This window comes from Nyctibius grandis, chromosome 5 (assembly GCF_013368605.1).
Source record: "Nyctibius grandis isolate bNycGra1 chromosome 5, bNycGra1.pri, whole genome shotgun sequence".
Lineage (NCBI taxonomy): Eukaryota > Metazoa > Chordata > Aves > Nyctibiiformes > Nyctibiidae > Nyctibius > Nyctibius grandis.
Window position 1 is genome coordinate 58,074,380 of NC_090662.1, and position 23,125 is coordinate 58,097,504.

The following is a 23,125-nucleotide window of genomic DNA, read 5'->3' on the forward strand; positions in this document are numbered from 1 at the left end:
CATTCTTACACACCTGCACAACACATACACAAACACAGAGTTTTTTAGCCCCACCTTCAAACAAGTGTGAACAGAATCAATAGGAAAACAACTAAACAAACAAAAATGTCAAATCACCCTGCAGTCAGGTATGATGGGTAAAGAGAAGGAAGGAGGCTGGACCAAGAAAGGAAAGAGTGAAGGGCAAAAAAATGTGACTGTAGAAAGCGGTGGATGGAAAGGCGGAGTGTCGTGGCAAGGGGAACCTCTGGATCTGTTTTAGCAGTAGCGAAAAACATTAAAAACCTCACAAGCAAGGTTTAGTTTCTCTGAGTTTCCTAGCCCAGCACTTCAGAGCCAATGAGTACGGACAGTTGAGCTAAGTAGCCATGTTTTAGACCCTGAGGGAGCCTCCTTGGTTTCGGAGTCTCTTTCCCACAGAGCCTCAGTGGGTGCCAGCTGCCCATTGGGACCCCTGACCACAGTATCTGCTCTCCCACCACTTCAGTCATGAGCAGATGTAGGCAGAGGGACCCATGGCAGGAACAGCTCAGAGGCACAGCTGTATGGGTGAAAGCAAGTTGATGATGACATTGGAGAGGAAGCTGCAGTTCCCTTCCTTGCACCAGGACATACAGTAGAAAACAAAGGAGGATGAAAGTCCCAGAGTGAGCAGTAAGCGTATGGCCAGGCTGAGTCACTTAAAGATGAGCCTGTTCACCTCACAGCCCTGTCCTGTGCATCAGTTTCATCATTATCCATGACAATGGTGCCAGAGGATTCCCACCCTGGAACAGAGATATGAGAGCATCTGCAACTCCCTCCCATCACTGCCCAAATGAACTTGCTGTCTCTGCAGAATTGATGCATGAGCCTTTATTGCTCCTATCAAGCCCTGTGTAATAGCTGGGGCTAGTCCTATTCAGAAAGCTGGCTAATCCATTCTGGTATCTTTTTAGGCTATTTGCCACAATATTCCCTTAAAGCAGCTATTTCCATACTTCAACTAGACACTGTATTTTTAAGTCTTCTCCTTTTAGCCTTTTACCTTTCATACATTTCACATTTGCTGTATCTTAACCCCAGGAAATACTGTTTGCTCTTGGAATATTGAAGAAGGTATGGGAAGGTCAAGAAAGGAAGTCTCAAGAAATTAGTACTGAGATGGAAGAAATGTAAGCAAACTCAAAGATAAAGGTGGAGACAGCTGAAGGACTGGGAAATACATGTGAAAGAAACAACACCTTGAGAGCACCCTGCAAAAGGCATCATCATGGGGTGAGGGGGAAATAGGTGAGAGAAAGGATGAGTCTCTTGGTGCATGCTCTGGTGAGTGCCACTTGACAGGGAGATATTTCCCACTGCACCCGTGGCAGTCCTGGGCTAGGCTTCCCAATTCTCTTTAATAACAGGACCCTCTTACCCATGAATTTTTGTGAGCTTCTTCTACAGTCATCAGTATGGCAGCTGACTACCTGAAGGAATTTTCTATAAACCACAGATCTGAAGAGTTTGCTTTTTACTCCTGCCTCCCAGCCATTGATGTGATGTTGAATAAAAGGACCTGGGGTGGGGTGGGAGAGGGCTGTGAGCCCCCATGCACAATGCAGGGTACCCCAGCTCTGACTGGCTCTTCAGGGGTGTGCAGCATGCCTGAAGAGCCAGCTTGCTATTTCAGATGAGAGCTTCAGGCAACAGTAAGCCCTGCAGCAAAGGGCTCGGCACTCACTTGGGACTAAAAACAGAGCACTTCTTATTAAGGAGGCTGATGTAAAGCCCAGAGGAGGGGGACGGGGGGGATGATGCGTGAAGGGAGGACACGTGATATTCATTCAGTAAAAGAAAAACAACAGCTAAAGAATGTGCAAGGTTAATATCAGCTGCTTTTCCTGCCCTAGAGCCTCTTGGTGCTTGGAAGCCCAGTTGTCTGGGGTGTTTTCTTCACACACACACACACCAGAAACATGCACTACACACCCCACCAGCCTCAGCCTCCCACAGTTGGAAAGAGGAGCAGATATCCAAACCATAGACTAAAGATAAGAGCTCTGCAGGGAGGAGTGCTTAACTCAGAGCAGGGCTGGTCCTACCCAGAAATCATCATCCCCTCTAGCTCCAGAGCTGGGGGCAACGTTTCTGATGCCAGCCATCTCCAGCCCCCGAACAAGCATGCAGCCACTGACTGCAAACTGGAGAGGAGGCACAGTCCCTGTGGGAAGCACATGCAGGGCGGGAACACCCACATCTTCCCCATATCTATCTCTCTTCATTACTCTCTCTCTAACCTTCTGGCTTTTCCACTCTCGGTGCTAGAGGCTCTCCCACTACAACAACCTCTGTGATTCAAGAGACTGAGGGCAGCACAGCTTCTAGCTCCCATGGTCCAACACATCAACCTCACCCATGGCAAGGGCCAAAAGGAGAACACTCTCCAGGTCAGGACAGCTGCTAATCCCCAGCCTCCACCCTGTGTAGCTCTGGGTCTGGTCACCGCCGGTCCTTTGGCTCCAGCATGCATGCTCAGAACTATCCCCACTGTTTTCTGTCTGGTTTATACCCAGTTTCCAGATGCTTCTCATCATAAATTGGTCCTGCCCTGCCTTCCCCTCTCCCCAGGGCACAGCGCAGCCTCTTTGCACAGTGGTACATGGCCCAGAACCCAGGATCACTGCTAACAACATTTGAAAGAGAGAATCAATGGGGGAAACAAGAAAGTCCATTTTAGCTTCAAGTGACAGCCAGGGAGAGCTAATGAAGACAAAGCAGCAAGGGTGGCAAGGTAAGACAGATGGACAGACAAGGAAGATGGTGCAAAATTTATATTTTCTATTACCCAGAGGTAAATGGATTTGTTGCCCTGCAGCAATTTACAACAGCTGGAAACCGGTCCACAAAGCCCTGGAAGGAATTAGGATGCTGTCATGTCCCAGAGAGCTGAAAAAGTGGATTCAATGCTGAGCTATTGCTCACTAGGAGTCCTTCTAGATTCAGAGCCCAATCAAAATACTGGTCTCATTATTTTCTTCACACCATGACCTGAAGGACAGAAGAAATCTGCTCCACTGACCACCTTCCTCCCCGCACCTGACTCAGCCACGTGCATAACGAACTAATAATTCAGTCATGCATGTTCACCACACTCTCACTGCAGCCCACATGCTCACCCACCTGCTGCCAGAATAGGCTTCCCCCCCATTGCCAGAGTTGGTCAGGCATGTTTCTTCTCCCACTCGCGCAGTCCCACTCAGCTCCTTCCATACCCCGACTCTGTCTGCCTTAAACAATTATCTCCAGGGAGCACTGCAGATTTGCATCCCAGCCTTCCCTCTGACTGCTCATTCGTTGCATCACAGAACATGCCCTGAGCTGGAATGAAATTTCGCCCTTTGCATATCCTTACTTATTTACACTTGCTGCCCATGCTGGTTGCCTAAGGGATGGGAAGGAGGCAGGAGGTTTTAACAAGCTCTTTAACATGATACCTCTTAGAAATGGAATAGCTGCTGCTGTCTGCATCACTATTGTTCGCTTGAGTGAAAATCAGGGAATGGACCCATTCAGGACTCCAGTCCTAGTTGTTTTCTATGCCCACATAGTGTTATATGGCACACCAGGAATTTGGGCTCAGCTGCTGGCCTATCATTTCTAAAAGCTAATGCTCACACATTATGCTCAAGTTTTACAAGGTATGAGATGGAAAGTGGCTTCAGACACTCTTCAGAGCTCAAGAAAAGGTGATGCTCTTGTGGGACAGAGCCTTTTACAATTCACATCCATTCTTCCACATCACTATTCACAGGACTTTGGATGCACATGCTCTCTGCTCTCTCCACTGCCTTCCTCAAGTCAGTCACCAAGATCTTCCTTTCCCCTCCAAAGAGTCAATCAGTTAAACCCAGTAGTTAAAGCACAGGGACCTCAAGTCCTAAATGCCTGGCTGTTCAGATAAGGATGTCAACCGAGGTCTCCTTGGGAAGGCCCCCTAAATTTGAAGTTGTCATATATACTGATATAGAAGAATTTCTCTAAATCCCTTCTTCTGAAGAAATTTTATGTCATAGAAAATATATAGGTCTTCTTTGAAGCCTGAGTCTGTGGTATCCAAGTAGACTACCCTCACAGTGGGGTATAGTGACAGCCCCAGCCTGGCTAAGGATAGATGTAACTCTACTGATAAAGAAATTCATGTGCCACCCCTACAGCGGTTCCTCCTTGAGGTCACAGAAGTACCGAGTAGGATTTCTTTCCTAATGCAAGCATTTTGTGTGCATAAATAATACCAGTCAGTGGGACCAAATCAATCTTTTGTTCCCCAAGCTCTTCCATCATTCTCCACTGGTGTGTAGCCCAGGCTACTTGGGAATGTGAGAAAAAAAAAAAAACAACACAACTGCTCCACCTTTTTTCCCTGGGCGCTGCTTCATGAGTGTCATGTTGAGGAACCAGAACTACATCCTTTCACTTATGCCAGCTCACTGAGTTGCCCTCTCCACAGCTAAAGCCATAGAGCTAGATTTTGTCTCAGCTATGCAGGTAAACCACCATGACTCCATTTAGTTTTCTTCTGCTGCCCAGTTCTTCTGCAGCACTCAGTCTTCCTCATTTTGGACATTCTGCTATTATAGATTTATACCACGATAATTAAGGGTAGAGCCTGAGTCTGTCTCCACTAAGACAGGTTTGCTGTAAAAGTGAACAGGGAATTGTACTTCACGGGGCAAATAGATTCTGTGTCCCTAAAGGATCCCACCTGAGAAAGAAACTGTGCATCCAATTAATCTGATTGCTATAGTTAAATGTTCATACCACTCCATTACACACATCTTAATTAATCGGCTGATTGTTCCCATACTCTCCCAGATTAGGATACCCTCTCCTAGAAAACATTAGTTTATTAACCCCAGTCACTCCTTCTAAAGTAGTCCCAGAAAAGAACATTGCCTACCCACTAAATGCCAAGGTATTAATGATGTTCTGATTTACCAAGAGGCATTGCAAAATCTCTAGGAAGTATTTGAGTGGAGGAATAACACACAGACTCTTTCAGAAGCATCATTAAAACCAGACAAACCTTTCAATCCATTTAGCAAAGTGCCTGAAGGTTGCCTTTTCAGAGAGGGGAAACAGAAGTAAATACAGCACGCTGAAATTGAATACACACAGTGCCACAGGCATCAGCCCTCTTGCACAACATTTGGGATGCTGATGTTTTTTCCCGTTTCCTCTTTTTCTTCAATCTATACTCAATACATTTCAGGCTCACGTGAGGAAGCATTGTAATAGCCCTGGAGATGTTTATTTATCCCTGAGAAAGCTATAAAGTAGGCAGCAACCAGGGAAGTTCCCTCCACTGTCTGCTGAATGCCAGCCAGGAAGGATCACTTACCTGCCAGGAGAAGAAGGCACTTCCCAGATTCAGCCCCACTCAAGGCCCTGCCCCTTCTGCTGCAGACAACTCACAGGAACTATCTGAGAAGGGGACTGGCTCAGGAGAGAGATAACATCAGCTCTGAACCAGACTGAGATACCTTGTTCATCTCACAAGTCCCACCACATTGCCATTAGTGGCCATGAATAGTCAATGCTAATGGTGAGGTTCAAGGCTGCACCACCCATTCCGAAATCCCCTCCCAGAGCACAGAATGCCTGTCCTGGAGTCCACAGAAGTGATGCTTTCCACTGGGCTTTCTCCAAGGAGAGGCCAAGGGAGGATACATCAACTGTCAGAAGATGCTTGGCTGTTGAAACAAAATGCCAAATCTCTCTCAGCATCCTCACTCCAAACTTGTCCCCTCTTGCAGTCTGACACACTCTGTAGCACGTACCCAGAGCTCTCAGCTGGAGCCTGTAACCTCACTGTGCCATTAGGCTCCTAGAAACTTTGTACAAAATGTGAGGAAAAACAGTAACTCTGGCGTTGCTTTCTTCTCATCAAGGCTTCCCATGTTTGGGGACGATTCATGAGCTGCATGGGTTAATGTGCTTTGGTGAAGGCAGGACTGCAAAATACAGCCCCATAGCTGAACACTCATGGCTGAAGCAAGGAGGGAGGGAGAGAAGGGGGAGAAAGACAAAGATGTCCTGTGGAGGATTGGATTTTTTCCACTCTTTTGCTTGTTTGTTCTAACTGCTTGGCTGGTTGATTTTAGTTCCACACTGGGGACTGGCACTGATTTTCTTTCATTGTGTGACATGCATTTTTAAATGAGTATTAAAGGTGCTGAAAGCCTGGGGTAGGCACTTTTTTATTTTAAGAAACCTCGGTTTTAATTCGAATTGAAACAAAACAGTTTCTCTACTTGCTGACTGAGCCCCAGGTTTAAGCCCCTACAAGGACACATTCAGCCAGTGAGCAGACCTTCCTTGATCTCCTAAAAATGCTCCAGGAAGCCCACAGACAGAGGTGAGATCTGCATTGCTGGGACTGGTACCACTGTCTCTTCAGGCTGCCCTCTGCGTCCTACCATAAAGACTTCCTTACAGATTCCTCTAGCTACACCAAATTTTATCTTTCAGATTGACATCATTGAGGAAAACAGAAGTGAAAGTGGTTCATTCATTTCCAAAAACAGGCTAGAGGAAAGAAAAAAAAATAGTGACCTTTTAAAGAAGCTCCAGGAAGTTCTCTGCTTTCAAGGGACTTGAATTTTGATGAGGGGAAAAAAAAGGTTCATTTCATGTCACATGCTGATTTTTGCCATACTTGTGAAAACCTAGACAGGTCATAAGCCTTTGGGAAAAACACAATTTACACTTGTTCAACAGAGACTTAACACAGCTTTTGGAAAAAAAAAACTTTCTAAAATCCTCTCCTCACTGGGCCTTCTGTAGTCTAAGGGACTTTCTCTACACATGAGCTCAAGGAAGGTCTACAGCTGGACTGGGGAAGCAAGAGAAGGAGGACTGCACCTCTTGGGTTTGCAACTCCCCTGACCCTGCCTGCTCCCTGCACACAGCGATCACTGGAAAAGGAAGCTAATTCCAAAGCAGTACGAAAAGCCAGGAAGGTGATCAGGATACACTGATTTGGGAAACTGGGAGAAGTATGGGGCTGAAATGCTACATGGGAGAAGAAAACTGGGAGGTGTGATGCCTGGACCATTTGGGCATAGAGACTGGAACTTGTTGGGGCTGAGGGGACAGGAAGACAGATGGGACAAGGAGCCAGAATGTGAGATAAGTGGAAATGGATGAAAACAAGGGGCACAGAGTCCAGAAGTGGAAGATGGATTTTGCTAGATCCAAGGTCTGGTGCTTAGATGAGAAATCTGTGAGGCAGATCCTAGCTTTTCTAGTTAAGAACTGGACTGGGACAAGGAGCCAAAAGGGTAGAAGAGACAAGGCAAGCTGGAGGCGACAATACAAAAGAGGTCAGCGGTGGGAGAGAAAAGCTGAAACGTTCGTGACCACTAAACCATGCACTTTGGCAGTCTGGGCTTATTCATTACACGAAGTCAAGCACTGCAAAATGGGGAAACATCAGCATCACAGTTGTTCAAGCAACCTGAATGCAGCCCATTTTGCATAACCAGTACGAATCAGTCCTGAATGACATAATCAACGACAACTTTTCTTGTGGGACTCCTGTCTCATTCAGTGCACCAGATGGATTGAACTGGGAATCAAACTTAGCTGTTTGGAAAGTGGGCAGTAATCAAGGGAGAGATAGAGAATGGCTGGGATAAACGAGACAATCATATGGCTAAGCCAACTGAAAGCTGTACTGCAAGGCTGGATTCGTCCCTGCCTCTGCACAAGGGTCATGGTGATGCCAGTAGAATGGAATGGAATGGAATAGAATAGAATAGAATAGAATAGAATAGAATAGAATAGAATAGAATAGAATAGAATATTTCTGTTGGAAGGGACCTACAATAATCTAGTCCAACTGCCTGACCACTTCAGGGCTGACCAAAAGCTAAAGCATGTTATTAAGGGCATTGTCCAAATGCCTCTTAAATACTGACAGGCTTAGGGCATCAACCACCTCTCTAAGAAGCCTGTTTCCATGTTTGACTACCCTCTGAGTGAAGAAATGCTTCCTAATGTCCAGTCTAAACCTCCCCTGGCGCAGCTTTGAACCATTCCCACACATCCTGGCACTGGATACCAGGGAGAAGAGATCAGTAAAATCTCTTAAACAAGATTCTTTGCAAGCAGTCACTAAATCTGCACACCTCATTTTCTGGATGCTTGACAAAAGCTGGACAAACCCTCTGGCTCCTTTTTTGGTCTGGTGGCAATTTCAAACAAAAATAAGTACTACATTGAGAGCCCAATTTTGGCAAATCAGTTAAGCATGAAATGTTGACTTTGTTGAAACAAAACATACAGTTCAGCCCACCCTCTTTTGAATCTGAACATTTTCAAACATCTTTTTTCAAATAAAAGGGTAATACATATTGAAATTACAAACTAATTTGAACAAGAAATTAAATGTTTCATCGAAAATATATTGAAAGAAATAATTCAAATGAAAATTTAAAAAAGGAAACAGTTTGGAGACTGTTTTGTTTTTCTCCTGGGTTCAAGGTGATTTCTGCAAAACAAACAATTAAACAGGGTACAAACAAACAGCCCAAATAACTTGCATGTCACTAAACTTGCATGTCCATTTCTACATTAATAAAAAAATCAATGAAAAATGGTGCTCAGTCCTAGTCAGGATTTGGCAAGGGGCAATTCGAGGAATTGCTGAGTTGAAGTCAAAGAGAAATTTGCTTTGAACACAGAAAGCATTCTGTAATGATCAGTGCTTTGAAAAACAATATTCTAGATGTCTCAGATGGGCCATAAAAAATTAATAGACATTTTTGACCTTAATCTTGCTGCACCTCAGTTCTCTGCCTATCCAATGGATTTACATAAAGCAGCTTGTGTCCTCTCATCTCACAGGAGCAGGGTGAAAATCCATGAACTTCATGATGTACTGAGATACTGCCCTAATGCGTGCCACAGATAACACCTTGAGACAATCCTCTCGTCTCAACAGCCTGTGAAAGCAGGCACAATACAAAGCTTAAGGCTACACATTAAACAAGGCGAAGAAAACAAAATACTGAATTACTGGAAATGTCATCAATCCTGCATATGGAAGCAGGCAGGGGTCCTGTCTTGAAAGACAGTATGCAGTCTTGAAACCACTGCTCTATAATGCATAGACACAAGAGTGCCAAATTAAGATTGCAGCCCTAATTCTGGCATTTTCTTCTGTTTGAAGTGCTTGCCTTTGCAACCTAAATAATATTCATCTCACACAGTTGTGTGAATGCAATATATAAAAGGCTCTTGGCTCGGGGGCCTTGGACTTCACAGAACATTGCAGCAATCCCCCTGAGTTTTCCTCCCTAGTTATTTTGCTTCCAGTTCATACCAATTTTGCAGCACTGCATCAGAGCCTGTCTTTTCCTGTCTCCCTCCTTTACCACATGCCTTTCCTCAGATCTGCTTTCTCACCTCCAGCCACCCACCCAGCCAGCTCCCCTGCACTGACTTTTATTGCTGCATTGTTAATTATTTGCTTGGGCAATCATGATCATAGGACTCCAAGCAGAGACAGAGGTCTCACTACGTTAGATATAAAGCAGCAAATACAATAGTTAGAGGCATCTTAATTTCAGGGCAGAATTGCAGTAGTGTTGGCTTTCTGCATCCTTCCCGGATCTGGTCCGTGCTGCAGAGGTGACTGCTTCCATCACTTGCTCCTTTGCAGCCTTCCACCCAGTAACTGTACTGGTGGGAGGCAGAAAGAAAATTCTTGACTCATCACACCTGTCTCTAATTGCAGTTCTCATGCTCATTCTAGCCCCAGATTTCCTAACATTTTCACTGCTATATAGCTTCTGTGGTCTTATAGTCTTTATCCATATCTCTTTACCTGAACAGAAGCTGAACCATCCCCTACTTCTTACCTGAAGATGACAAAAAATCTGGAAACTTCTGTTGGGGTAAAACCCCCTTCAGAGAAGTTCTGGTATGTTTTTGTTAATCCTGCAAAATGTGCCCAAAGCCTTATGTAAAGACCATGTAGGCAACACATTTGCATCAAACGAAACAAAGGCATCATTTTAGGGTGGGAGTAGGGGCTGATGTTTAAAAAAATTCTATGCAGAGGGAAAAATAATTTGGAAATTGCCAAGAACTAACTACTTAAAAAAAAATGTATGTAGGGCTTTTGAACTTTTTTTTTTCTACTAAGAACACTTTTCAGAAGTTGAAAATATCAAAACAATAGAAAAAGACCAACCTAGTCCAAAACGTGGATAATCCTCTTCTCCCTAGCATCATGACACCAGTCAGTGCAAGATTCTTCCTTCACTGACATACTTTGTCCTGTCCTGTTGTAAATTACTGTCCTCTTCCTTTTTCTTATTCCCTCTCTCCTTTCCTCCCTCTCTCCTGGCTCTCTCCTCTGGCTCTCCCTGGTGAACAGTGAGCCTCAAGAAGCATTCCTGGGCTAGAAATTAACATATTAATGAAGAAAGAGCCTTGAAGAAGGGTTGAGAGATGGGGAGAAAACAGAGAGACAAGGCAGGCAGAACAAAATAACAAAGAGAACATATAATGAAGAAGGGACACGGAGCCAAAGCACAAAGGGAGAAAAAAATGCATTTCTCAGGAACTTGTGCTACTTCAAACACTTCCATGGGAAGAAAAGATGAAAGAGAGGAAAGAAAGGGGGTGGGGAAAATTGAGTGGTTCTTCTGTTTTAAACTAAGATTTAACATTTCTATAGGAAAAAAAACACCTATTGAGGGAAGGATGAGAAAGATGGAGGATGGGAGCAAGGGAAGGACACAGAGACAGACAAAGGGGACATGACTGGTAACAAGAGCAGTGGGTTCATCCCTGGCTGTTTGCAAACCACCATGAGCGTGGAGGCATGGGTACATCAGTGCAATCTTAGGGCTTTGCCTATGGGTTATTTCCTCCCCTGCAACCCTCCTATTCTCTCCTTCCACAATGTACTCCTGCAAGCCTGCCCCAAAATTATGTTGAAAAGGAGAAAAATGTTAATTAGCAAAGACTACTGTTGATATGGCAAGCTCACAAGAGTCCCACTCCCAAACCCTCTCAGCACTCTCTCAGGCAAACAGTGGGAAACCCATTAGGGTTGGTGGGTTGGGGAGGAAGTCAAAAAATTCTTAGTTCAAATATCTAAGTACTTGTTCAATCATCTGTTCCTCTACTTGACTACCCACAATTTACATCCTTCGTTAGACACACTGCAGAACAACATATTCTGAATACTGTAGAAGAATATATTCTAAATTTGCTTTTGCACCCACTGGCCAGAACAAGCCCTCTACTCCCAAGCCTGCTAACAAGACAAGAGGGCAAAAAAAGGATTCTTGGCCTGAAGAAGGAACATAAAGAAACAACATCTTTAGTGGTGAAATACACAGCAGACATTGCAAAACCAAAAGACATAAGGACTTGACTAGGAAAACAAGCTTTTGGACGTAGGTCTACATTAGTAAAGGTGTGAGGTGTTACCAGAGGGCCATTCCTGTAAAACAGATCTCCCTCAGTTTATCGCCACTTTCACAGCCCCATCAGCACATGCCATCACAGCAGAACCTGTTCCACAGCATCCTCGTTGTACCAAACCAACTCCTTGGCACCTCACCAGAGCACTGCTATACTGAGAGCACCCTCAATACCCTGAGTGCTGAGGGCTCATGGTCTTCTGCAGCACCCTCCTGGAGGCATAATAGCCACAGGCACAACAGCATTTGTTTCCTTCACCAGCCCCACATCTCCTTTCTTCTATAACAGTGAAAGGAGTAGACCAAGGACTGTTTCTCTCTCAGCCATCTAAAAAAACTAAAAAAACCTTCAGCATGAGCCTCTGTCACAAATGTGACAAATTTATATGGCTGCTTTCCCTTGACTTCTCAGGAGACAACAGAAGGCTGCAGGAATTCACTGGTGTAGGAGTCCCCACTGCCCAGCTTCAGCAGAATGGCCACAGCCAAGGTCACAGCATCCATGCAGCTCTCTGGCTTTCGGCACTGCTGCTCTAACCTGTGGCAACTGAAAAGGTAAGCTACAAACCACACAGAGGAATAAAGGTCAGAGCCACCCACAGCCCTCCCACTTGGGGAACCGGCTGTGTGCCAAGCTCGGCAGCAGCCTGCATACCCTTCACAGTGAGTCCTGTAAAACCAAGCCCAGTGATGCTTTTTATTTCCCCAAGTGCTCCTCCTTCTGCACCACATCCCCACGCTCCTTCACTGCCTTTCTGTCAGTGCCCTTCTCTGGGGACCTGCTTCCACGCTGCCGACTGGTGGCTGCAACAAAGGTTTCAGAGCTGCCACAGCTGAGCACCGAGAGGCAGGATCCCTCCTCCAAGCTTTGTGAGGATCCAGAAGTGAATGTCAAAAGGGGAGGCTGGGGAGGCAACCAGCAACAGCACAAACCAGCCTGATCACCAATGGAAGGTGGTGGATGCCTCTCACCTGAGCAGCTCTCCACTCCCCTGTGGCTAATCCTACCCCTGAATGACTACTTTCCCTCCGTACTGGCTTACATGGTACTTCCAGTGTCACCCACTGTTGGGAGTGCCATGCTTTTCTCATTTGGCTCCCTCGCTCTGCCAAACTTTCTTGTTAAGCAATTTCACGGAACTATAATAAACTATGCCAAATCAATTTCACAGCACTGCTAAGCTTGTGCTTTCAACAATTCAAACTTGAGCTTTTCGTGAAAAACTGCTTGGAGAAAAAAAATACAGATCAGTAAATTAAATAAACTTCTCACTCTAGCCAGTCAAACTGGGGCCTTTCCCAGAACTAGCATCTTTCCACAGCCAACAGAGAAACTGTGACTTGGCACCATCTCCAAGGTACTTGTTTCATCTGACCAGTAGTCTCACATTGACAAAAGCAAGACCTCCTCCTCACAGCTACATTAAAACCAAAATAGATCTGCAAGTACAGCTCTCTCAGTATCTCAACTACATGCTTGCAAGGAAAGAGAAGGAAAAGGAAACTGAGATGACGGCAGCAGAAAATGCAGAACCCTGAAAGATCGGTCCTATTGCACCTCCTGAATCCTGAATCTGGGCAAGTCAAATGCTAGAAAGCCCAGCATCCCATGCTCCCCGCCCCTGAACAGCTATTTGACATGAATACATACTAGGCATACTGAAGAGCAGTTGCTAGATGTTCAGATTTATTCAGAGGCTGTAAGCATCTGTACTTTGCACCTTAAAGTCTTCACAGTCCCTTGGTGACGCTGGAGAGCATTTTGTCATGGTTTAAGTACCAGCTCTTCTAAGCTCTCACCATGCCACATGTCACCACTCAGATGCAGAAGGGCAGCTTCAGCATCTTTGAGAAGAGGGTGGAAAGCATTTCTTGCAGCAGTGTCTGTTTGAGGTACCTCATGTCACTCACAGGGCTTAATCTGCCAGTGACCCATTATCTTAAAGGGGAAGAAAGCAATGAAAAACATCCTTTTGGGGTGACCGTCTCTTATTTATGGCATCTAATACCTATGCGGCTGCATCGTCCCAGAGCTTCATTGCAGTCGACCCTTTTGCTCCCTATCCAGTTCTGGTTATCACTTGTCTATACCCAGCAGCAAGCACACAGCAGCCCTGTTGGATGTCTCCTTCTGCCCAGGGCTGAGTTTCCGGGGAAACTAAGCAGATAATCTATGTAGAATCTAGGTACATCTGCCCATAACATGTCATGGTCTTGTGATGAAGGAGGTCTCTGAAAGCAGATATCATCTGCTGGTGATGTCTGCACGCTCGAAAAGCTGCCAACCTCCTCCTGAAACCACTTCTGGAACCACTGGCTGCCTGCTTCACACAGGCACACAAGAGGCATGTGTGGCACTGCTGCTAATCTCTTGTGCTTATTAAACAGCCTCAATGTCTTGGCAAAAATCCACCTCTAGCAATTTCATTCTGCCAGCTGAAATTCCTCGTGCAGCTCCAGTGAGGTGCAGTATTCATCTCTGCTTCGTACTATGTGCTGTTAAACAGTTGCTCTATTTCACCCCAGAGATGGCTGAATTTTAGCAGTGAATTAAGCCATCCCTTTCTACTTTGTAAAGTGTTTAGGAATTGCAGATAAAAGATACTACAGACTGTCATAAATAAATGGAAGATGCTGACACAGCTGCTGGAGGTAGCTATCTTGCTGAAAAATTATTTCATTTGTGACACTAATAATACAGGCAAGAACACCGGGCAAGACACTGAAAACTCATTTCCATCTCGCTTTAATACAGCTTCAAAAACCAGGAAAAAAGTCAGCGTCGAGTCAGCATTTGTTCATTTTTAACCACTGTCAGGCCACAGAGATTCACAGGTTTTCAGTCCAGTGTGGCACCTCTCTTCCACCCTGGACACACCATCAGTGGGTGAATCCAACTACCTGCCGTCTCACCAGATCCTTAACAAAGACCAACCCTAAGTTCACAGAATCTGTTTTTCAAGCATTTCTCATGGTACGTTACTGCAGAGGGGAGCTCTAATTGCCTTACAATCTTTACTCAATCAAGACAGGTGTGGAGACCTGTTCAGTGTCATATAGCAAGCTCAGAAACCTCTCCACAGGCGTTTCTCTCCACAGGCGTGGAAAAGAGCTTTCTTTGTAGGAAGACGGCTGGCAGCATTCAGTCTGATTGACTGATGATTTCAAGGGCAGTATGGTCAGACTTTAATATTCATTTTATATTGAGGCGTTTGTAGGCTTGAGTAGGGACATTTTTATTACTTAAATCAGGAGAGAATACGCAGCAAGAATGACAGAGCAGGTAGTGGACTGCACAAGCTGACAGATCTCTGCCATTTCTATTTTCTTTGTTACTTTTTCACTCACATTTAGGCATTTTAAATACCACATTTCTAGATTATCTTTCATTCAAATACTTCAAGAAATACAGTGCACAGTGAATGTACAACACAAAAAAATGACACTAAGGTAACATACAACACCTTCAAATGTTCATATCCAATTCAAAATAAAATTTTCTAACCTTAACAAAGCAGGAATCCCTTGTCTAACACTGCAAATCAATTTTTGAAGTTTGAAGTGAAGCTAGCTTTTAGTTCTTTGTCCACACCAACAGAAACCCCACTGCTGGATAATTATTTGAAAGCAGAACAAATGTATTCATTTCACACTCTCATAACTCAAATTTGGATGAACCGGGGTTTTTTTCTCAGATTTTTTCAAAATGTTCACCTTTGGACTGAGAATGAAAACAAAATTTGCAACATGAAACAAAATGTACTTTAAAAATTATAGCTATTTGAAAATAGGCCAGTGGAGAGGTCTGTGAGCTGCAGACGGAAGTCTGGATTCTGCACAGGTAACAGGTGTTCAAAGCCACAGTTTGGTTTGGTCCCTTTGAGATAAGTATTCAGCTGCCCCATAGATACACATTTTCCCCAAATTTGGATGCAAGACTCGAGTATACCCTTAAAACAATGATTATGAGAGGAATTTCATCAGCAGCATCTAGTCAGGAGTGCTCTAAGCCTCAATTCAACAAAGCACTTAACCGCGAGCTTAGCTTGAAATGTGCACAACGCTTTCTTAGACAAAGCATATATGGCAAAGACCACTGAATGGCAGGTGCCTCTGGAGGGGAATAGATCAGCTCTTTGACAGCTCCATCACACAAGGGTGTAGGACAGAAAGGGGAAAAGAATATCCCATCTAAAGTTAAACTGCAGGAATGGCGTTAAGACTGCAGAACATAACAAAAAAAAAAAATCTCATCCCAGACACGCTAGGGTTAATGCCTCGACTATCTGCCAAGAAAGTCCATCTGATTTTTTTTTCCTTTTATTCATTAATTTCTGTCAACGGTGAATGCCGTCGTGGCCCCCCCGCCCCCTGGGAGGGAGCCACTGGGCGGCGAGCCGGGCTGGTGTCTCGTCAAACCGCATCGTGAACCCAAATTGCATCAAAGAGAAGAGAAGAGAAAGCTGCTCCACAGTTGCACAGGGAGCCATAGCAACGCGACAGTTCCTATTTTTAAAAACTTGAAAGATAGTAAGAACATTAAGTCTGAGGGGAGAGGATAAAAAACCCTAATTTCTATCAGAAAGAAAAAAAAATGCACTTGTTCCTTACAGTCTCTTGTGATGAAGCTGCATATGGCTAACCATCGATTTGCAGGTGTTCAAGTCAGAAAATATCCACAGCCTCAACAAGCCAGTCCCTGAAGGAAAGAGGCTATTTCTCACCTTCCCTCCACTGATCTGCTAAAGTAGGTTTTCAAATTCCCTGGGGCACTTTAAAACCCACAGGAGCCCAAATGCATTTTGCGATCAGGGGAAGATGCCACTCTAGCTGACGTTAAACCATAGCCAGAGCTGGGTTTGCGGTTTTGCACCACTTCCTTCAGCTCCACCACACAGGAAGGATTTTGATTCACTTTTCGTGAAAAGCGGAGAGAGCCTGAATGCACAAGTTAAAGCATATTGTCACCAGTAAGTGAAGTTGCCACGGTATTAACACTAATTGGACTTGGCTGCAGAGCAGGAGATGTCTCAGAGGGCTGGAAGCAGAACATGGACATTTTCCCATCTGGAAACTGATGGCGCATACCAAAATTCATTCCCAGCTGGTGGATTTTGGAGGCCTTTATGAAAGGGTCTGTCCTCTAATCAAAAGATAACCCTTGCCAAAAACCCATCTCTTCACTTAAACCTTCCCATCCTATTTTAATTGCAAAGAGGATGAAAAATGCAGCTGTCCACACAGAACAAGTGCCTCCTCTCCCCCTCTGACAAAGCCCTGCTCTGCAGGACCAAGGCATCCTGTGGTACCTGCTGAGGAACAAACATTTTTGCTGTCCCCCCCTCATATACTCTCTTTGAGAAGCCAGGGGTCTGAAGTATCCTACTGGCGTGCTGAGTTGGTTTGATGTTAGACCTTCCCCTGCAAGACAGACGTGCCTCTCACTGACCAAGTTGCACTGTTTAAGGGCTGGGCAAAGCAAGGAGGACAGCCAGGCACAGACCGTGCCCTTCTGCATTGGGCACCCTTAGCAGCCCACTGGGTCAAAAGCACGTTACAAATCTGCCCTCAGCATCCCCCTTCAGAGGATAGAAAAAAAGGAGTGAGAGGAAGTCAACACAGCCCCTGAGATGTGGTGGCACATGGATAAATGCTCCCCCCACCCATTGCTCACCGCCTGGGCAGGCGGCTTGACTAACCTGTAGCCCCAGGGTTACAAACCCGGCGCCCGTCATCAGCAGTGAACAACCACAACAGGGAGCAAGGCACACAGGACAAATGAAATGCAACAGGAGATGCAAGGTGGAGAGGAAAAAAAAAAAGAAAGCAATGGTGGTATGCAAGCAGCAGAGTGAGGTGATGTACAACAGGGGACGTGGGGAGGCAGAGAGACCCTGATGGAGGCAGGAGGCGCAGGCCAGCCCCGGCCTCCAGCTGCCGCTGGAGCGGTGACAGGAACAAGCAGATTTCAGCAGCAGGGATCTCTAATCCATCAGCAGCGCCCACGCCAGCTGCCAGCTAGCACCAGCCTGACAGCAACCGGACACACCAACCAGCAGGAACATAACGAGCTGCTAACAAGACACCGGCTTAAAGGCTCCAAAAGGTCAAAAGTTACATATGCTACCTCACCCTCCAAGTTTCTGAAAAGGGCAATTTCTGCATCCGTGGGAACATGCCATTTACACCTTCTCTCCCCTCCTCCCTGGAGTTAAGAAGCAAGTCCCAGCACCGCGCCTCCCACCACTGGAGCAGCGCTGGGTTTCAGGACAGGAGCAGGGCTTCCCAGCCAGCTGCCAAGCAGGTAGATGTGGCCCCATCAAAGCCAGTGAGACCTCAGTGCTGGCCAGTGCTTCTGTCTCTTAGCACGAGGTTAACTCAACAGTCCTACGAATGGAGAAAGGGCGACACAAACGGTCTTTTCTCTGTTCCTGCTCTCAACTCCCTTGCTGTGCTGTGTGAACACGTGTGGCTCATTCGGCTAGGAGACAATACAGAGTGACTCTATGGCAGTACCTGCAAATGACATATGATGATCCCTGTGTCTGACATGGCAGGCGATAGCTGCCGTTACTGGAGAGGAAAGGGCAGGAAGGTGGATTAGGAGAGGCCCGGTAAACAAGGCAATGTGCTGCCTGAGCACTGTCCTTGTCACTGATCTGGGGAAAGCAGGTCCAGGATGCTATAGGCATGGTGCTGCTCCCAGGTATCAGGGTGGCACAACACCCTGCTTTCCAGGGATACGTATAGCCCCTATGGTCTTGAGTCTCCAGAGAAGCAATATATTTGTACAATCCTATTGCAAGTAATTTCTGCTCACTGACTCACTGTTCAGCTGTCTAAGCCCCAGCAGTTCCTATGTGACCGTGTGAGAACAGAGCTTGCTCTGGGTGTTTCAGGCAAAACAGCTCCCAACCATTCATCAAGGGCTCTTTTGCATTTCTTAACTGGTTGGCATGGAAAGCTCCAGATGAAAGTTAGCATTTCCCCCAAAGTGGAAGTATCATGTCCAAACAGTGCACTGAGCTAGCTTTGCCAGCTGCTTTCATATTTGAGGAATCTGAGGTGCAGAACTGAACCTACATTTCTTCCCCTCTTAAAGTATTTATTTGCAAAGGCAGTATAATTCCACATTTGTATTTTCATTCCAAAGCAAATGCTTCACTGCACTTTTTATTAAAATGAAATCTGGTGTGTGCAGCTTGGTGTTAAATGAGAGACTATTAAAGCCAATCAGTGGAGAACTCATTAGTAACCCTACAACAACAAACCAGTAGTTATGGCCCAGCATTCACAAGCAGCCATGACAACCAGTAGGAAGAACCCAGGTCTCATTGAATGCTATATTAAAAACACAGCTTATGTAGCCCAACGACTGTGAATATCCATACCAAACGGCTGAGCTTCTATTCTTCAAATATGTGCCAGAAATCATATTCTTTTCTCACGACTCATCCCTGAATTCCACTCCCAAGAATGCTCCTGTCATTTAGTTATTTCTTCCCGTTTCTAAAATGTAATGAGAAGCACCAATCCCGAGCTCAAGAAAATTTGTCCCATCAATTAAAATAATGAAATAAGCAGAAGGCTGCCTATAAACACATCCACCTCTGCCCACTCACTCCTCAGCAGCCATGGTGACAGGAGAATAGATGAGCTTTGCAGAATGCCTAGAAGCTTAGGAACTCTTCTTGGAAGGGCCAAGAGGGATGAACTCCACATATGAGCATCTCTCCAGAGGAAAATCCTGTTAGAAACTCCTTCCCAACCTTTGTAATCTTCTCACCCAGTAGAAGAGAGCAGAGAGCACAGTGGTTTGCTGGGTGCCTAGGAGAAGATCGGCCATTGAGATAACTATAAACTTGGTAGACTGGAATATTCAAACCAGATTTCTTTCTGCGACATGAAGGAATAAATGAACAGGTAATTCTTACAAATAAAACAAAGATTTAAAGAGTGTAATTGAACTGAAAAACAGCATTTGGATATTTGGACTCCAAATGATCACCTAAGCCTATTATCAGCATAAATTGAGACAAATCCCTCACTAGAGGAAAATTTCCTCAAAAATCATTCAAAAAGAAAACTAACAATTCTTGTAGAACAAACCTTTCTCCAAGTATCATTTTCCTGCTAGTTAGTGAAGTTATCTCACCAGCAGTCTCATTTCTAGGACAAAATCTGCAATGTTCACGATCATACCTCTGCAGTTCCAGTCTAACACAAAGGAGAACCAGTTTCAAGATAAACAAGAAACAGTTGCTACGAGACCATTATTAATACAAGAAGATGCAGACCAAACACCTTCATTGGCAAGAAATGTCGTTTAGATAACAGTCCATCCTGTTTCTTTTTGTGCTTGTAGCCATACTTCAAAAAAAACTTTGTTTGCACAAGCTCTTGCAAAAATGAAAAAGGGTCAATGTAAGAAGGGGGAAAGACATGGAGAAACTGAGCTTTCTTTCTAAATCTGAGCAACATTCAGTTCATTTCCTCTTCACTCCATTATACGCCCAGATCAACCACCAACTGAGACCACACTAAGCAAGACCATTTGGTTTTAGCTGCATTCAGAACTACTGTGCTTTCAGAAAGAGAAAAAAAAAGTAAGAAATGGTCAGAGTTCAAAGGCAGATCTTGGGAAATTACTAATTCACAGTCTTAGTGTATAATGTGCCCCAGATGAACTAAATTACATATCTTTTTAGTTGGATGTGTCACTTTCCGAAGAATAAAATGGGAAAATTCCTTTATTGCACTGCCTCCTGGCTATGCATTTGAAGCAAATAGGACCACTTTGGATTAGCTTCAAGAGTTTCTGAAATGCCAGCTACATGGTGATGTACTATCTGAGGTCACATACATTTTGCAGTCTCCCCAGACATCAAGCCCATGTACATACATTTCCTCTATCCTGTGTAGGCATGCAGAGAGGGAACTGTAAGTTGCAGATGGCTGAATATAGTATCGCTGGGTCCAGGGCAAGACTAAAATTAGCTTTCCAGAACCTTCAGTCCAGTCCAAAGTGAGCAAGACCGTGTCCCAGACATGCAGGTATTGCTGCTGCCTGGTGCGCACAATGCACAAGTGCTGTGGGATCTTACTAAGTGGAAGGGATTAGGTAAGGTATGAAGTAGACAGGTCTGCAGAATCTGTAATACCCCAGATAGACAAAGCATTTCAGGAGATATTTAAAGACCTCAGATAGACAAAGTATATCAGGAGAGGTTTAAATCTTAGTACATAGTAAATTCCGGGAAGTTCAAAGGGACTTGAAGGTACGAACACAGATTACAGCCATTAATCTCTGCGGGTTTTGGTTCAGTGAGGTGAACTCATATCTTCATGTCTGCTTCTTCCCACATCTTGTCACTCTCCTCTACCTTTCCTCCTGCTCAGACTCCAGGCTGTGAGGCTGAGCTTGAAGCTATCACATTTCTATTGAACCTTTGGATTTGTAAAAGCAATGGCTTATTTTGGACACCACTAGCTTTTATACGTCAAAAAGTGCCTGAAAGTAATTTCACTTAAACAGAAAACTAAGCACCCAACTCACTGAAGTCAAACTTTTTAACCATCTCACTCAGAAGTACAGAAAGGGTAAAAACACTTGGGGGGAAGAACCCCTAGACTGGCAGAGCACAGGCCAACGCCATGTGAAGCAGAGCAAGTATTTGCACTGTGGTCACAAAAGCAACTGCAACACAGTGCAATTATTTCTGAGATAGCTCAGGTGCCTGCAGCAATTTAGGCAGTGGCAGAATGGAACTTGGCATGGACTAATTGACTCTGCTTCTCAGAGAGACTGATGTTGGTACCCAAAATAAGCTGGGTATATCTACATGTATCTGCAGGCATTTCTGTGAATGCTGTACCCAAAGCAGACCAGGGAGAAGGAACAGCATGATTTGGGCCACGAAGGTGAGAAGAAAGCTAATATCTTCAAAAGTGACAAGAACTGCTTTCATGTGGGGTGCCCAGGCTTCAGGGCATATCTACACTGCACAACAGTACTGTCATATCTAAAAACTCACGAGTCTCTGAGCTGGCAACTTCTATACAATGTAAACAAGTTCTATGCAGAGAGATTATGTTGGGTCCTCAAAGCAGCGTAGCTATATGGGTACGATGTTATGCACAGGCTAATACAGTGTCAACAGAACTAATTAGTAGGTCTCTGCAAAACACTGGCATCACATAGCAGAGGACAACGTTTTGTTTTCTAGATAACTGCTGAAAAGACACAATACAGATCTCCCAAAAAATCCCTGTTCATTTGGAAAGGTAGGACAACAGCCTGCCTTGATGCTACTTCTGATAACTTTGTATATATTAAATATATTTATTTTCCCTGCTTAGTTATTCCAGGGATGACTCAAAAGAGCAGCAGAAAACACCCCTTACCCTAAGCCTAGATAGGAAGGAAACTGATAAATGCTTTGGGCACCTTTGGTGGTTCCAAGGCTTGCAGACAACAAAAAGACAGTATGGGGAAGAGGAAGCAAGGGCAATAAGACCTAGTAATATGCCAATGGATCATACAAAGAAAAAATAGCAGATAGCATTATGGACAATATAATGGGTCAAAGAATAGACTTTTCTTTCAGTCCCCAACTTTCAGGCAAAGCAAAATCTGCTTTCTTGTCCACCAGTCCCTCTATCTGCCTAGTACAGTTGACAGTGAGGGGTCACAGCATGCAAACCAATCCATCACATTTATACTGTTCCATGATTCATCATGACAAATGAACAAAGATGCTGAGCTCTGTGTGGCCATCTCTCCTGATCGCTACTGCCTGGATTCCCCTTGTCCTACCACAAAGGGACCAACCTGCCCAAGGATTTTATATGTAAAACATTGGAGAATGACAGCTGAGCAGGTCAGGGGGCATCTGGCTAATTGCAGATCCCATGTCTAATTATCTGGGTTGCTTAGCGACACACTAAAACTCCAGCTGGGACAAAAAGGAAGTTCTGGTAATCAGAGTGCTGTTCTAGAGGTTGTTCCACCACAGGCTTCCTCTATGACCTTAAACTGGCATCTTAGCATGGTTTCTTAAGAAAATCTGAATCTAGATCAAAAGGAGATGTTTGTTCAGATAGGGTTTTCCCTATTTTTAAATGCCCTTTTCCATATAGAAAAACTTGCCGTTCTGATGGAGGTACCGAGGCTCTCTGCATAATGTGCACACTGAGCAGACAATGGCCAACAAGGTGCCAATGAGCAGGGTGATAACCTAAGTCCTCCTCTTTGAGGTAAACCGGATCCTTAAGACATCCAAGGTCTTTAAAGGCTTCCAGTATAAAGCAGGAGCTGAGCAGAGCTGTTGACTCTAACTCTTTTTGCAGCTCCAGTTCTCCACACCTCTCTGCACTTCCTTCTCTCCTGTAATTCAGGGCTAATGGACAGCAGAAGGATACTTGGTCCTCAGACAGCATGAAACTATTCCAGGTGGGTTACACAACCATCACCTATAAAGGACACCCCTTCACATACTGCCGGTGCCTGGAACAGAACCTGATACTTTCTAGATTTCAATACAAACATCCCCACTGCTTGCAGCAAGAACCCACCTGAGACTTACAGACCCATTCATGCAGACATTCCAAGAAGTTCAGCACTGTTATAAAAGCAAAATTTTGTGCATTGAGTGGCA

General features: G+C 44.8%; 1 protein-coding gene across 1 annotated transcript in view; it reads right to left on the bottom strand.

Moving 5' to 3' along the window:
• GRIN2B (glutamate ionotropic receptor NMDA type subunit 2B) overlaps positions 1-23,125 on the bottom strand; it is a 183,926-nt gene that overhangs the window by 107,963 nt on the left and 52,838 nt on the right. The gene's annotated exons all lie outside the window — the stretch shown is intronic.